The sequence below is a fragment of the Halichoerus grypus genome, chromosome 10 (genome assembly GCF_964656455.1).
Source record: "Halichoerus grypus chromosome 10, mHalGry1.hap1.1, whole genome shotgun sequence".
In the NCBI taxonomy this organism is placed as follows: Eukaryota; Metazoa; Chordata; class Mammalia; order Carnivora; family Phocidae; genus Halichoerus; species Halichoerus grypus.
In genome coordinates this window covers 22891879-22907289 of record NC_135721.1, presented here as the reverse complement: position 1 = coordinate 22907289, position 15411 = coordinate 22891879, and the positions used below count along the sequence as shown (strand labels likewise).

At 40.7% G+C, this 15411-nt stretch overlaps 1 protein-coding gene across 1 annotated transcript in view; it reads right to left on the bottom strand.

The window, feature by feature from the left end:
* CLIP4 (CAP-Gly domain containing linker protein family member 4) overlaps positions 1–7514 on the bottom strand; it is a 96677-nt gene extending 89163 nt beyond the window's left edge. The window contains exon 1 of the mRNA XM_078056138.1: positions 7412–7514. The gene's annotated coding sequence lies outside the window, so the exon portion shown is untranslated. The remainder of the gene's footprint in view (positions 1–7411) is intronic.
* Positions 7515–15411: the final 7897 nt, after the last annotated feature.

Below are 15411 nucleotides of genomic sequence, written 5' to 3'. Positions count from 1 at the left end.
TGCTCAAGATCACACAGCGGGGGCACCTGGGTGGCGCAGTGGGTTAAGCGTCCTACTCTTGGTTTCCATTCAGGTCATGATCTCAGGGACCTGATCTCAGGGTTTTGAGATTGAGCCCCACATGGGACTCTGCGCTGAGCATGGAGTCTGCTTAAGTTTCTCTCTCCTCCCCCTCTGCCCCTCCCCCTCAAATAAATAAATGAATCTTAAAAAAAAAAAATCACACAGTAAATAGCAGAATCAGGATTTGAACCCAGGCAGTCTAGTTCAAGAGATTAAACTCTTAACCACGATGCTTTGCAAGAGGGAGGATTGGAAGCAGAAAAGCTGACCATATGTTTGAAGGATGTAAAGAGTCTAGCTAGCACAGAGCCTGTGGTATAGACTGGTAGAAGATGAGCTGGAAAGGGAGTTTGAGGCTAGATCAAGAATGGCCTCGAATGTCACACAAGGAGGCTAAGAGACTCTTGCGGGGATGAAGAAAAACCACCATAGAATCTGTCAGCAATGTTCAAAATAGAAACTCCTACCTAATCTTTATGCCCCATATCTGTTCTGCTCTCTTAATAAAAAACCTGAAACAAAAGCATACTTAAAAATTCAGGCATTTTGAAGTGAAATTTAGCAACTAAAAATAAAGTTGCCTTAAGAGTGTTAGCCTTTATCAATTCAATTTAACTAGTTCTTTTAAATAGCAAATTATTTTCACAAATGATTCCTCCACAGACAGCTTAATTTAACTTAGTGTAACATGCACAGTAATGACCTGCATTCAAAATGAAGCTGAGACAAGTTATACAGATGTCCTTGGGGGATGGAAATCTATTGTTTCTGCCTTTCCCATTGCCCCCTATTAACCACTTTGAAGCATAACAATGACACCTACATATCACCATTTTCACCACTCAGTTATTATATAATAACGTAATAACATAATAATCTTTCGGATATGTGTGCATTGCACAAAAGCACAAGCCCAGGGAAAAAACACCAGCCACTTTGCTTCCTTGGGTGCTGTCCATCCAGCAAGGTGCAACGGACTTGCTTCCCACCTTATTGCACTCCACTTTTCTTGGCACCGTGATTTCTGTTTCTCCAGCCTCACCCAAGCCCTAACTCAGACTTCAAAGCAGGGAGTCTCTCAAGGTTCAACTTGTCAAGTGAGGCACCACACACCTACCAAGGAGCTGCATTTTCACTAATTTAGAGGCATTGTTGCTAGTAACAATAGCCAGGCATCTTTGTAAGCAACGGCCAGTGACATCAGGGTCCCTTTTGTGACTCTATTGCAAAGGCCACTGGCCATGCTCAGGTCTCAGCTGCGTCTAAGATTAGCCACCCTCAAGCACGGTCCACACATTGCTCAGCTCCTACAATCTAAAGAGGCTCAAGAAAAGAGGTGCGGCCTTGGAGGGGAGCTTCTGGTCTTCATTTGTCAAGCACTTACTAAATAATTCTTAGTATCAGTAAATACCATTAGATATCATCCTGTCTTTGGGGACTTTCTAACCTGAGAGGAAAAAAAATAAAATTAAAAAAAAAAAAAAATGGGAAGCAGGATAGAATCCCAGACTTTGAAGTCAGACATATGGGTTTACCTGGAACGGAAAGGATTTCTGGGATGTGGCACTTTCAGTTTTAAAAACCAGGACATTGCCAGAGATACCAGAACAAGCTGACCACCCTACAGACAGATCAAAGTTCAAATTTAATTAGCTTTGGGACCTTGAACAAATAAAATAACGTCTCAAAGACTCAGCTTCCTCATTTATAAAATTGGTATCATAGTGATGTGGGAAACAAAGGCAGAAGAAAAATTATTAAATTTCCTTACTCCCTACAGCATATGGACAAGTCCTTGAAACTGGCAGAGAGACATTCCTCTAGGGACTCAACTGCCTGGATGTTGACATTTTGCTAAGGGCAAAAGGCAATCCTAGCCTGATGCTCACCTCCCTCCCATCCCCCCCACTCCCGCAGGATCCTGTAAACCAACTTTAACATAAAAAATTCTTTTGGAAATTTCCTTTATCTCTAACCGCCCCCCACCAAGATACATGTTGGCAATCATCCCCCAAGCATATGACCCACCAATATACATCTGAAGGGTCTCATGATTAAGGTCTTATTAGACAGTGATAAATGACCTTTTCCCAACAATAGCTAGTCCCCTCAAGGTCCTGGAAACCTTGCTTCCAAATTCCTTACAGACTTATGCTATCCCTAACCCCCTCCCAAGTTGAAAGTCTATAACGGGCCACTCCTCATGACCCCGGTACAGCTCCTTCTGCCCACAGGCCCTGTCCCAGTGCTTTAATAAAACCAACTTTTTCCTGGGATCGAGCTCTGCATCGGGCTCCCTGTTCAGCGGTGAGTCTGCTTCTCCTTCTTCCTCTGTGATCTCTCTCACTCTCACTCTCTCAAATAAATAAATAAAAATAATTAAAATTAAATTTTAAATTTTAATTTAAAAAATTAATTTTTTTAAAAAATTAAAATTTTAAATTTTAAATAAAAATTAACCTTTTTGCACCAAAGACATCTCAAGAATTCTTTCTTGGCCATCGGCTTCAAACCCTAATGTCTTTCCTACATCGATAGTAGGAGCTACTTTATCACATATTTCTTGTAAGAATTCAATAAGCTATTGTATAAAAAGAACGAAGCACAGTGACTGATGCTGAATAGTTGCTCCGTAAATGTTAATACTGCATATGTAATCAATAATTATAAGATAACATACAATGAAAGTCTCAATTAGGTATTTTAGCAACTAAAAAAAATCAGATCTGGAAGAATTGGATCATAAGAAAAGTTTCCGGAGTGGTAGGGTTGACACATAAAATATAGACTGCCTGATTAAATTTGAATTTCAGATAACAAGTAATTTTTTAGTATAAGTATGTACCAAATTATGTTTTTAAATTATTGTCTTTCTGAAATTCAAATTTAGCTGGACATGTCTGGATATTTTATTTGCTTAAAATGGCGAGAGAGAAGAGAAAAATGCCAGGCAGAGGGATGAACATGAGTGGCAGTGGACCCAAGACAGGAGCAACTCATGGGATAGTCTTGTAAGTTTTTAGAGGAAACACCTTATGATCCAGGCCAAAGAGCCTGGATTTGATGCAGAATACCTGGGAGAGTGGGAGGTAAAGTGCTGGGGTCCTGGGATAAGGTGGGGATCAAAAGGAAGGGATGCTTCAGAGAAAGAATGAATGAGCCTTTGTGAAGGAAAAGAACGGATCTGAGATTTTGACCCCAAGGCACTATGAGAGGGACTCTATCGTCAAAGAGATCTGGTATGTGGCTGTCCTTATAGTCAGGTGGGTGGCCTGAACTCAGGATGGGGGTGGAAAAAGAATTGGATGCCGAGAGGTGTTGTGAAGGAAGGTAAGGTCTGTGAAGAAGGCATGACTGGAGTCCTGAATATGAATGTGTCCTTTCACTATGAAAACTTCCTTGAATCCCTACAGTCTCATTACTGGTAAACTGAATAAGCAATTACATGTAACTCTAGAGAGGCCTCATGAGGTAAGTTAACTCAGACCAAGAAAAAAAAAATTAGGGCATTTAATGCCCTCTTTGCCCTTCCCTTAGTTGTAAGAAGAGATTAAAGCTTTGGAATTCATACAATCCCCTCATTGCTTTCCTCCCTCCTGAGAGACCCCACAGGGTTCTCCTGCCCCCCAGTAATGACTGAGTTCTTCAAAGAGAATGAGTTCAATGCAGCCAGCCAGCGAGGGGCCTGGGGAACTCGGGGAAACTCCCTTGGCACCTGCATCACTATTTTTGACCTCCCAAGTAGGTTGCTTTTTTCCTGATGTGCGTATGCGAAATTCTACTCTTGGGGCAAATGAAAAATCCACAGCCCCATTTGGTTGTTTTTCCCCAGAAGGGCAATGTTTCTCTTTAGAAACACTTCCTGGTGTGAACCTGTGATTCTGATTCAAAGAAGCAAAGGGTTCAGAATATCTGCCTTGAGGTATATGTGAAACCAAAAACCAATGGTCCTAAAAGAACCAGACCCAAAGGATCTGCTTAGAAACTCAACCTGAAACACTTTTTCGAGTTCTGATGACTCACCCTGACATTCTTCAAGGTCATACCCCACCTCTGCCCAATGTGATAAAGCTGCCCCTTCAACATTCCCACCTCTGCGTCCTTGTATGGACCATTCCTTCTGCTTAGACTTTGCCTGCAATCTACCTCCACCTATCCAAATCCTACTACCCTTCCAGACCCTTCCTACATCTCACCTCATCTATGGAGAGCTAGGTCTCTAATTTCTCCCTTTCACTAAAGAAGGACACATTTTAAAACCCAATTATACGCTATTTTGGATACTAGTCACTCATACGGAAGCATTTTTTCCAGCCTTTCCAGTGAGGCTGTAAACTCCATGAGGGCAGGGAACATTTCTTTGTATGCCTAAAAGCACTCCATACCTACTTGCTGTACTAAATTTAAAATTGAAAGTTGTAACAAATGTACCACACTAATGCAAAATGTTAATAATAGAGGAAACTGTCAAGGGGCAGAAGGGGCTTACAGGAACCCCCTGTACTGTCTACCCAGTTTTCTATAAACCTAAAACTACTCTTTAAAAATAAAGGCTATTGATTTTAAAATGTTTCATATCTTTCTCCAAATCCTGAGTTCCTTCCTCTCTTTCAAGGGACAGAAGGAAGCAAAGAAGGAAAAAGGCAAAAAAGACATTTAAAACGTGGACCAATATAAAGTCAATTGTTTTCCTGGATACTAGCAATGAACAACTGGAATTTGAAATTAGAAGCACACCATAAACAGTATCAAAAAAGAGAGAGAGAGAGATTTAGTTATAAATCGAACAAAATATGTACAAGATCTATATGAGGAAAACTAGAAAACTTTTACCAAAGAAATAAAAAAAAGATCTAAATAAATGGAGAGCTATTCCATGTCCAGGGATAGGAAGACTCAAGATTATTAAGTCAGTTCTTCCCAACTTGATCTATGCATTCAATGTAATTCCAATCAAAATCCTAGTATATTATTTTGTGGATATTGACAAACTGATTCTAAAGTTTATATAGAGGGGCACCTGCATGGCTCAGTCAGTTAAGTGTCTGCCTTCGGCTCAGGTCATGATCCCAGGGTCCTGAGATAGAGTCCCATGTCAGGCTCCCTACCCAGGGGGAAGCCTGCTTCTCCCTCTCCCTGCTGCTTGTGCTCTCTCTCACTATCTTTCTCTCTCTCTCTCAAATAAGTAAATAAAATCTTTAAAGAAATAATAAATAAAGTTTATATGGAAAGGCAAAAGGTCCAGAATGACCAACACAATGTTGAAGGAGAAGAAAGTCAAACGACTGATGAGACTTAAAGACATGATAAAGCTACAGTATTCAAGAGAATATAGTATTGGCAAAAGAAAAGACAAATAGATCAGCGGAATAGAATATAGAGCAAAATATACCCATATAAAAACATACCTATACAAATGCAGTCAAGCACTCTTTCACAAAGGAGCAAAGAGAATTCAATGGAAAAAGAATTGTATTTCCATAAATGGTGCTGGAACCACTAGACGTTTATATACAGAAAAATGAATTTAGACACAGATCTTATATCTCTCCCAAAAACTTACTCAGAATGGATTATGGGTGTATATGTAAAATGCAAAGTTATGAAACTTCTAGAAAATAACATAAGAAACAAACTAATGACCTTGCATTTGGTAATGACTTTTTAGATACAACACCAAATACAAGCTGGACTTCATGGGAACTGAAAACTTCTGCTCTACAGAAGACCCTGTTAAACAAACGAAAAGCAGCCATAGACTGGGAGAAAATCTTTGCAAAACACATATCTAATGAAGGACTTGTACTCAAAATACATAAAGAACTCCTAAAACTCAACAGTAAGAAAACAACTCAACTTAGGAAAATGATCTGAACAGACCTCACCAAAGAAGATGGCAGGTAAACCATGTGAAAAGATGCTCAACATCATATGCTATCAGGGAACTGCAAATTAAAACAATGAGCTACTACTACACATCTATTAGAATGGCTAAAATCCTAAACACTGACAACACCAAATTTGGGCAAGAATGTGGAGCAAAAGGAACTCTCATTCATTGCTGGTGGGAATGAAAAATGGTACAGCCACTTTGAAAGACGGTTTGGTAGTGTCTTATAAAGCTCTAAGTACTGTATAGTCTTATCTTATGATGCAGCCGTCTCACTCCTAGATATTTACCTAAGTGATTTGAAAATTTGTCTCCAAAAGCCTGCACATGAATGTTTATAGCAGAGTTCTTCATAATTAACCCAAAATTGCAAATAACCAACACATCCTTCAGTAAGGGAATGGATAAACAAATTGTGGTACATCTATACAATGGAATATTGAAAGTGATAAAAAGAAATGAGTTATCAAGCAATGAAAAGATTTGGAGGATACCTAAACACATGTTGGCAAATGAAAGAAGGCAGTCTGAAAAGGCTACATACTATGTGATTCTAACTGTATGACATTCTAGAAAAGGCAAAAGAAGAGAGACAGTAAAAAGATCAGTGGTTGCCAGGGGCTGGGGAGGGAGGAAGAAGAGGATGAACAGGTAGAGCACAAGGGATTTTTAAGGGCAGTGAAACCATTGTGTATGGTGCAGTAATGGTGGGTACATGATGTTATGCATTTGTCAAAAGCCATAGAATATATGCCACAAAGAGTGAACTGTCATGTAAATTATGAACTCCAGTTAACGGTAACATATCAATATTGGCTCATTGATTGTAAAAAATTAAAAAAAAAAAAAAAGGAGTGGATTGTGAAGCATTTTTAATACTTCATTCAGGTTCTCAGCACTGAAATGCCTTTTTGACTTTTTGGTGTTATTACGTAGGAAAGGATACACGTCTGTAAAATGTGTCTAAATGGCCTCGCAGCATATGTCCAACTACTGAAACCCATATTAATTTATCTAAAACAATAGCATGCTTTGTTCAGGCTGCTCACCTGGCCTGAGCACAAATGAGGTTTCATCAGAGGCCTGGGTGGGCATGAGATTCATTTTATAATGAAACTTACCCAATCATGACACTGTCCTCTCAATGTCACCCAGAAAAAAAAAAAGTCAATTTCTCATGGGTCTTCCTCAGCAAAGCACCAATTGTTTAGAGTGTTGGTTGGGAGTCTATGAAAATAGGTGTTTTCCTAATGGGCCCCCTCAGGCCCATATGCAGATTTCAATTACAGAAAGCCAGGGTGGTGGTGGCTTTGACTTGACTCCCTGTGGTGGAGGCCTCCCCTGAGTGCACCAGCCCGCTTTTCTACTGGCAGCAGATACATAATAATGACATTGCTTGTGATGCTATGGATACCAGATTTAAAGGGCCGGAGAGCAGAGTTATGACCTTGAACCTACCTCTGAGGTTGCTGGAAGCAGTGGTGAAGGAAGAAGCATGGCTAACAGGGTCCGGCCCGGAAGAAGCCTGGGTGCTGAGGAGACTCTCCCGAAGGGGAGACTGGGGAATCAATACCCAGACTCACTTGTCCCTCCTCCAAGTCCTGGGCGGCGCCTCTCTAGGGCTGGAGCGCCAGGGACCCGCCTCCCAGGGTGCTGGCAAGGGCGCAGGGGCGTGGAGCGTGCATCTGGAAGGGGCAGACAGAAAATCCCAGCACTACCTGCGTCAGCGGGCTACAACCTGGACTTGGGCCTCCTCTGAACTCCAAAAACTGTTCTTTTTTCCACCAAGTGTTAGCTCAGCTCTCTGCTATAAAGAGAACAATTTGAACAGGACTTTGAATGGATTTTGTCAGGGTTTCTAATGAGAAGACATCATGTTGACCTTTTGAGCTATGGCAACAGATGAGGTAATAACTTGGACAAGCAGCCTATAGATTCCGTGGTCTATTCTTGAGATTTTGCTGACACCTGGCTGCCTGTAATTATCGGAGCCAGCACAGATTTCACAGTCACTGACTCGAGCGTGCAAAAAGGTCATTTTCTCTGTTCTTCTATAATTGAGGGTAATTTCTGCCTTGAGCCTCCATTCTGCCTCAAAGCAGAGAAAATTCAACCTAGTCACTCTCAGATAAACTCATTCAAATTCAGTCATTTCTTAGACAATTCAAGTTTATAATTCAGTCACAATTAGGTTTAAAACTCTCTCTCTCTCTCTCTTTCTCCCTCTGCTTCTCTTCCCTGGAACTAATCTCAAATCTCAAGGGCTTATCCGAGGAGCCCCCCCTACATGGTCTTCATCTGTCCTGTCCAGCAGATAAATGTGTTCCCTTGAGAGGTGACCTGGCTGGTCTATGGGACATAAGGGGGTTCCTGTTAGTTTTCTCCATTGAGAGGGCAGGTCCATCCTCACCCGGTTCCCAGCCTCATCCTGGGCTGGCTGACCCCCTGGCTTTCTCTCTTTCTCTGATAGATTTGTTCCACATGGAAGCCTTCAGGACATTGTAGGTTTCCTCTTATGCCAGTCTGACCCGTGGGAGCCTGGGGTGGGCAAATCTCCCATTCTTTCGTACCTGGACATGCCACACCAACCTTCCTATTCTGCCACTTCAGGGTGATATGAGGCACTTCTCCTCAAGGCTTGCTGGCTTGCTATCTCCCAGCGTCAGGCTATGGCCCAGGAAGGGGGCATGAGAACCGGTTCTCTCAGAACCCTCCAGATGAGGCCTTGCGATCAGAAGCGGGCACAGAAGTCCCACACTCACACATAACCCTGCGGCTTCTCTCCCAACTCTTTCCCATTCCTAGCTCAGGAGGTATTCTTTAACTATTGGAAAGGGGGGGGGGGGGCATTTTCTGTCTCCTCCAATCCCTTTGCAGATCTTTTCTGTCCTATCCCTGAGTGGAGCCTTTGAACTTCGATGTCAGTGATTCATTGACTTGCTCTCTGGTGCTTCACTGAAGGGCTCCCCCCACCCCACATTGCCCTGAGGAAAGGGGTCTGAGATGCACTGAAAAGATCTGATGAGTATAAGGAGAGACAAAAGCACATCAATTGACATTCCGCATCTCAGTTTGCCACAGCATGGTCTGCTTTGTTTCCATGTTCTGTTTTACCTTGTGAGGCACAACTAACCTTAATTAGACTAATTTTATTTCATGACTGATGTTGGCTCAGAAGAAAATTCTAAACGAGACTATTCTAAAAATTTGGAGGCTTTGGAAATAGCTACTTGTGGAAATACATGTTTCTGGCCACCCCTACCACCCCACCACTCCCAAGACCCCAAATCCCCATTTCTGACTACCCTTTTGGATATGCAAATTACTGAAGGATGGTGATCGAATTCGCCTCTTAAGAATCACATTTCTTATCATCGTATTCTTTAAAGCTCCTCTCTCACCTAAGTGCTCACTTAACACATTTTCAAGTCACCCCATTAGTTTGCCATTTTGTGGCCCCAAAGAACTTAGTATCACGTCAGCCAGTTCACTACCATTTTAAGAATTCTTTAATACATTAAAACCAGTCCCAGAAATTCTCAAGAGGCCATGATTTACAGTTATCCATCTTGACATATGTCCATTTCAAATGTGTCCTTGAAATGTTTTAACTGTTCCAAAGTTCAATCTAGCTAGGCCATGCCCCCCCCATTTCATGGGAACCCAACATTTAAAAATTATAACTTCTTAAAATAATAATACTAATAACTTCCCAAATGTAAATTTGTTCAGATATCTTACAAAGTATAAATTTAACCTTTCTAAACATGACAACAAAGTTAAAAATTATAAAGAAAAAGACCGAAGAGTTGATCATGTGAAATGAAAATGTCCATGCTCCAAAAAATATCATAAATAAAATTAAAAAGAAAAAGGAAAACTTAAAAAAAAAATACTGGCGGGGCGCCTGGGTGGCTCAGATGGTTGGGCGTCTGCCTTCGGCTCAGGTCACGATCCCAGGGTCCTGGGATCAAGCCCCGCAATGAGCTCCCTGCTCAGCGGGGGGGCCTGCTTCTCCTCCTCCCTCTACTTCTCCCCCTGCTCATATTCTCTCTCTCTCTCTGTATCTCTGTGTCTCGAATGAATAAACAAAAAAACCTTTAAAAAAAAAAAATACTGGCAACATGGCAACATATATGACCAAATGAAATACCAATATACTAAAGATTAACAAAACAAAGTTAAATACCCCAATATCTAAAAATGAGCAAAGGATGTACAAGTAATCCCTGAAAGAACATATGCAAGCGGCCAACAGAGCATATAGTTTTTAAAATACACAAACTCTCCAATAAATTTATGAATGCAAATAGAAATGAGATACCATTTTCCCTCTTTAAAATCCACAGATTGGGGCGCCTGGGTGGCTCAGCTGTTAAGTGTCTGCCTTCGGCTCAGGTCATGATCCCAGGGTCCTGGGATCGAGCCCCACATCGGGCTCCGTGCTCGGCGGGAAGCCTGCTTCTCCCTCTCCCACTCCCCCTGCTTGTGTTCCTGCTCTCACTAACTCTCTCTCTGTCAAATAAATAAATAAAATCTTAAAAAAAAAAAATAAATAAAAATAAAAAAAATAAAATCCACAGATTTTTTTTAAGGACAATATCCAATGCCGGCAAGTTTGCAATAAAGTAGATACGTATGCACATTTCTGCTGGGAATGTAGACTGGTATAATCTTTCTTCCTGGAGAGTAATTCCACAACTTGTACCAAAAGCCTTAGAAATATTTATATTCAGGGGGAGCATAACTCCCCACTCCCTAAGTGTGGCTTCCCATCATACTTCCAAAGAGTATAGTAGAGAAAGAGGATGGGGAAATAACTTCACAGCTGAGCAGTCTCACACACACCACATCAGCCTGGTGATCAAGGTCAACATCAGCAGTTGTAAATCATGTTGATAGTATGTACTCTTGATATGATGTAATAAAAATGGCACATTACCTCTATGATCTTCCTCTCAAAAACCCATAACTCCTATCTAATCATGAGAAAAACATCAGACAAATCCCCACTGAGAGACAGCCAACAATTTGACTGGTACTTCCCAAAACTGTCAAGGTCATCAAAAACAAGGCAAGTTTGAGACTGTCATAGTCAAGAGGAGCCTAAGAAGACATGAGGACTAAATGTAATGTGTTCTGGATGGGATTCTGAAACAGAAAGAAGACATTGGGTAAAAACTAAGGAATTCTGAATAGAGTATGGGCTTTAGCTAATAATTATGAATTGGTTTAATAATTGTAATAAATACACCACACTAATGTAAGATGTTATTATGGGGGAAACTGTGTTGAGAGGGAGTATATGGGAACTCTCTGCTCAATTTTTCTGTAAGCTTAAAACTGTTCTAGAAAAATTAAGTCAATTAAATTATTTTAATATTATATTCTTTGGCTAAGCAATTCACATCCAGAAACTATTCTTAGGAAATAATCACAAATGTGGTCAAAGATTTACCTACAAGGATATTTCAGTATTATTTAAAATAGAGATAACCTAAATACAGAAAGAACAGGAGCCTGAGAGTCAGCCAGACGTGAGATTTAAGTCCCCACCTCACTACTATCAAGATGTTCATCTTTGCTAGGCATGGGCTTCTCAGACACATCCAGTACATCTGGTCACCCTCTCTCTTCTCCAATCCACCTACGCCACAGAAGAGGTATGCACGGTTATGTCTATATGCATTTCTGTGAAGGTCTTCTCCCTGAGAAACATCTGCATGGGGGAAGAAGAGTTAACAAATTCATAAATTGTACTTTGATTTATACCTACAGACTCTGCTATTTATCTTTTTGTTAAAGTGAAAGATTGTTGACTGGATTATATACAACAGGGGTTTTCCCTTAAGTATTTTGAAACTGTATCATGGAAAATGTTTATAATGTGTTTTTAGTGAACAAGGATAATATAATGGCATGTACAATATGATTAACAGCTATGCAGAATATATACACAAGTAGAAGAAAAGAGTGGAAGGTAATAAGCAAAAATAAAATTACAATGCTTGTGAAATGCAAGCATGTTTATGAAATGCAAACATTTTTGCTGAAATCAACATCTCTTACTTTAAAATACCTCTGGGAATAAAAGTCCAATCTTCGTCTTCCTCTGTTAATGACTTTATTCAGTAGTTAATATGAAGCTATTTTACATATTTAATTCCCTGGCCCCAACCACCACTCTGGCTAGCTAGCATCCTAGGAGGTGAACCAGTTGAGGGTCAGAGACCTGGAATCTGGGCTGAGAAGTCAGAGGTACCAGAGCATGGGACTACCTATGGGATCTAGAATTTAGAGCTAGAGGTTATCTGGAAGTCCCCATCCAGGGACAAAATAAAAATCAATGACCATCCAGCCAAGTCATCATTAGTCAGAGACAGAGAAGGTTTAAAGGGGCAACCTGGAGGTCTTCTTTGGGTTGCAGAGCAAATCTGAAGTTACTTCTCATGGACTCCCGCAAGCTTCCTCCTGGTGGGGCCAGAATCCGAGTTCATGACTGAAAAGTCCAACAGGAGATGAACCATCCATCCTAAGTGAAGCTTGAAACGCAGATATCTTATCAAAAAAATGTCATAGGAATAACACCAGCTTTGGAATCCGAGAGTCCGGGCTCCAAATCCCACATCAGCTATATGCTAGTTATATGACCTGAGCAAATTATCTGAAACTGTTCAGACTCTGTCCTCATCTGGAAATATGGGTGTGACAGAGGAGACTACTTGACCACCAAAATTTGGGGCTCCCCTTCCATGGTATAGAGATGTTGCTGAAAAGTGGTTGTCCTGCCAGGGACTGATGACATTTCCCAGTCCATCTGCATCTAAGTGAGGCCATGGAATAAGTCCTAGACATTAAAATGTGAGCAGCAATGATGGGTGTCAACTCTGAGCAAAGATAGTTGAGTATATGGCATGCCTTCCCCACACTCTTCCCCTTCTGCCTTGGAGGTCATGTATTGAAACTGTTGACATGGGGCACCTGGGTGGCTCAGTTGGTTAAGTATCCACCTGTGGCTCAGGTCATGATCCCAGGGTCCTGGGATGGAGTCCTGTGTAGGGCTCCCTGCTCAGCAGGGAGTCTGCCTCTCCTTCTCCATCTGCCGCTCCCCTCTGCTCGTGCTCTCTCTCTCTCTTTCTCTCTCAAATAAATAAATAAATTCTTTTAAAAAAAGAAAGAAAGAAACTGCTGATGTTTCCCCGTGGAAGGGCCTGGATCTCCACTTGAAGGAGAGCTATTTAAGACAGCAACTCAACTAAGAACTTCTACGTTAGCATTCTGTGGGCAGCAATAACTCTCCATGTGCTGTCACTGAGATTTGGGCATTGTTTGTTATAGATAAGAATTAAGTCTTTGCAATAAAACAGCTTCTCTTATCATGTAAAAAAAAAAATTGGATGAATTTTTGCCAAATTTGGAAGGTACATTTAGGATACTTTGATTTCAAATATAGGCTACATAGTATAGATGAAATTTATTTTGGTGGATCCTCAGAGACATCTCAGGTTAAGCAATCCACCTCCAGAGATACCATAAAATGTCCGTGTGGCTACTAAGACAATAAGCCATACATATGAAGATGGGGTAAAAATAGGGTTTCTAATGTGATCACTAAAAGAGAAGCCGCTTAGGACAGACACTTGAAGGTCACATGGTGATTTCTGATAGAATTGCTTATCACATGGGGGGCACCTGGGTGGCACAGTCCATTAAGTGTCTGACTCTTGGTTTCAGCTCAGGTCGTGATCTCAGAGTCGTGAGATTGAGCCCCATGTTGGACTTTCTCTCCCTCTGCCCCTGCCCCTCTAAATAAATAAATAAATCTTAAAAAAAATTGCTTATCACATAAGCAACTCTGGGTGGGTTGCACTGACATATATAACAATAACCAAGTTAATTTTTTTAATGATGGGTAATGATTCTCCTCAGCAAAGCAGGAGAGGTGAGCTAGTGAAATGATATATGTAAAGTTCCTAACACCACACCTGGAACACAAACATTAGCTCCTTTTTCCTGATAGCTCACTACAACAGTTACATGTTGTCTGTTTATCCCACATTTGGATCAGGGAATTGTGTGCAAAGATCATCCCTTCAGATCTGAAGGACCAGATACACCCAAGGCCTTGGGCAGTAGGAGATGTTTCTTAGCTTTTAAGGTTCAGGAATGCTCACTAGTGACACTGACAGAACTTGCGAAATAAGACATCTTATCAGATTGTTTAAATGACCTACAGTAGTGGCTCAAAATTGATGCCACAATAGAACCTTCTTTTACTGATCAATTAGTTTAAAGCCACATGATTTTAAAAATGGGGTAGAATTTATTTAACATGCTGAAGGGCAAAGATGAGCCTTTAGTAAGTTAATATTTACCGTATATAATTATCTTTTGGATGTCACAGTTTGACATATGAATGATATGTCCAGATTTTTAAATTTTTGGTGACCTTTTGAATGTGAAGCCTAATTTCTCTGTTGAGCCTGAAATGTACTTAGAGATTGTCTTCCAAAGAATAAAATGTGGAGAAAGTGAAAGCATATGGCTTCTGAGATGAGAATAGAGTGACCTCCTTCTTGCTCTCTCTTGGACAGCTCACTCTAGGGTAAGCCAGCTGCCATGTTGTGAGGACATTTAAGCAGGACTGTGGAGAGGTCCACACGATGAGGAACTGATGACTCCTAAAGACATCAAGCAAAGAATTGAGACTTTCTGTCAATAGTCATGTGAATGATCTATTACCTTGGCAGCAAGTCAACCAGCCCCAGTCAAGCCCTCAGATGACTGCAACCCTGGTTAATGTCTTGACTGCAACCTCATAAAAGACCCTTAGCCAGAACGACCCTGTGAGTTGCTCCCAAATTCCCAACCCACAGAAACATAGTGTTTCATAATGAGACAATGTTTGCTGTATTAAGCTGCTAAATTTTGAGGTAATTTGTTATGCAACAATAGGCAACTAATACAGGGACCCTTTTCCAAGATCAAGAGCATTATAGCTGGGACTCTTTTAGGTACAAAGTAGAGCATACAGTACTGCATTTTAGTTGTGTGTGTGTGTGTGTGTGTGTGTGTGTGTGTGTGTGTGTGTGTTAACATACATAAAGTACACAACTTAAGTGTACAACTCAAGGAATTTGTACATATATATGTAACCACTACCCAGGTCAAGATATAGAACATTTCCATCACTCTAAGAAATTCCCTCATGCCCATATCCAGTTAATAATTCTTCCCAGCAGTAGCCACTTTTCTGAGTTCTATAACTATAGATTGTTGTGCATGTTACTGAAATTTATATAAATGGAATTATTCCATATGTTCCCCTTTATGCCTGGCTTCTTTCACTCAGCATAATAACTTTAAAATTTATATTGTTACATGTTTCGGTAGGTTCTTCTTTTTATTTGTGGGAAGTATTCCATTGTACAATTATGCCAAATTTATTTATTTCCCTA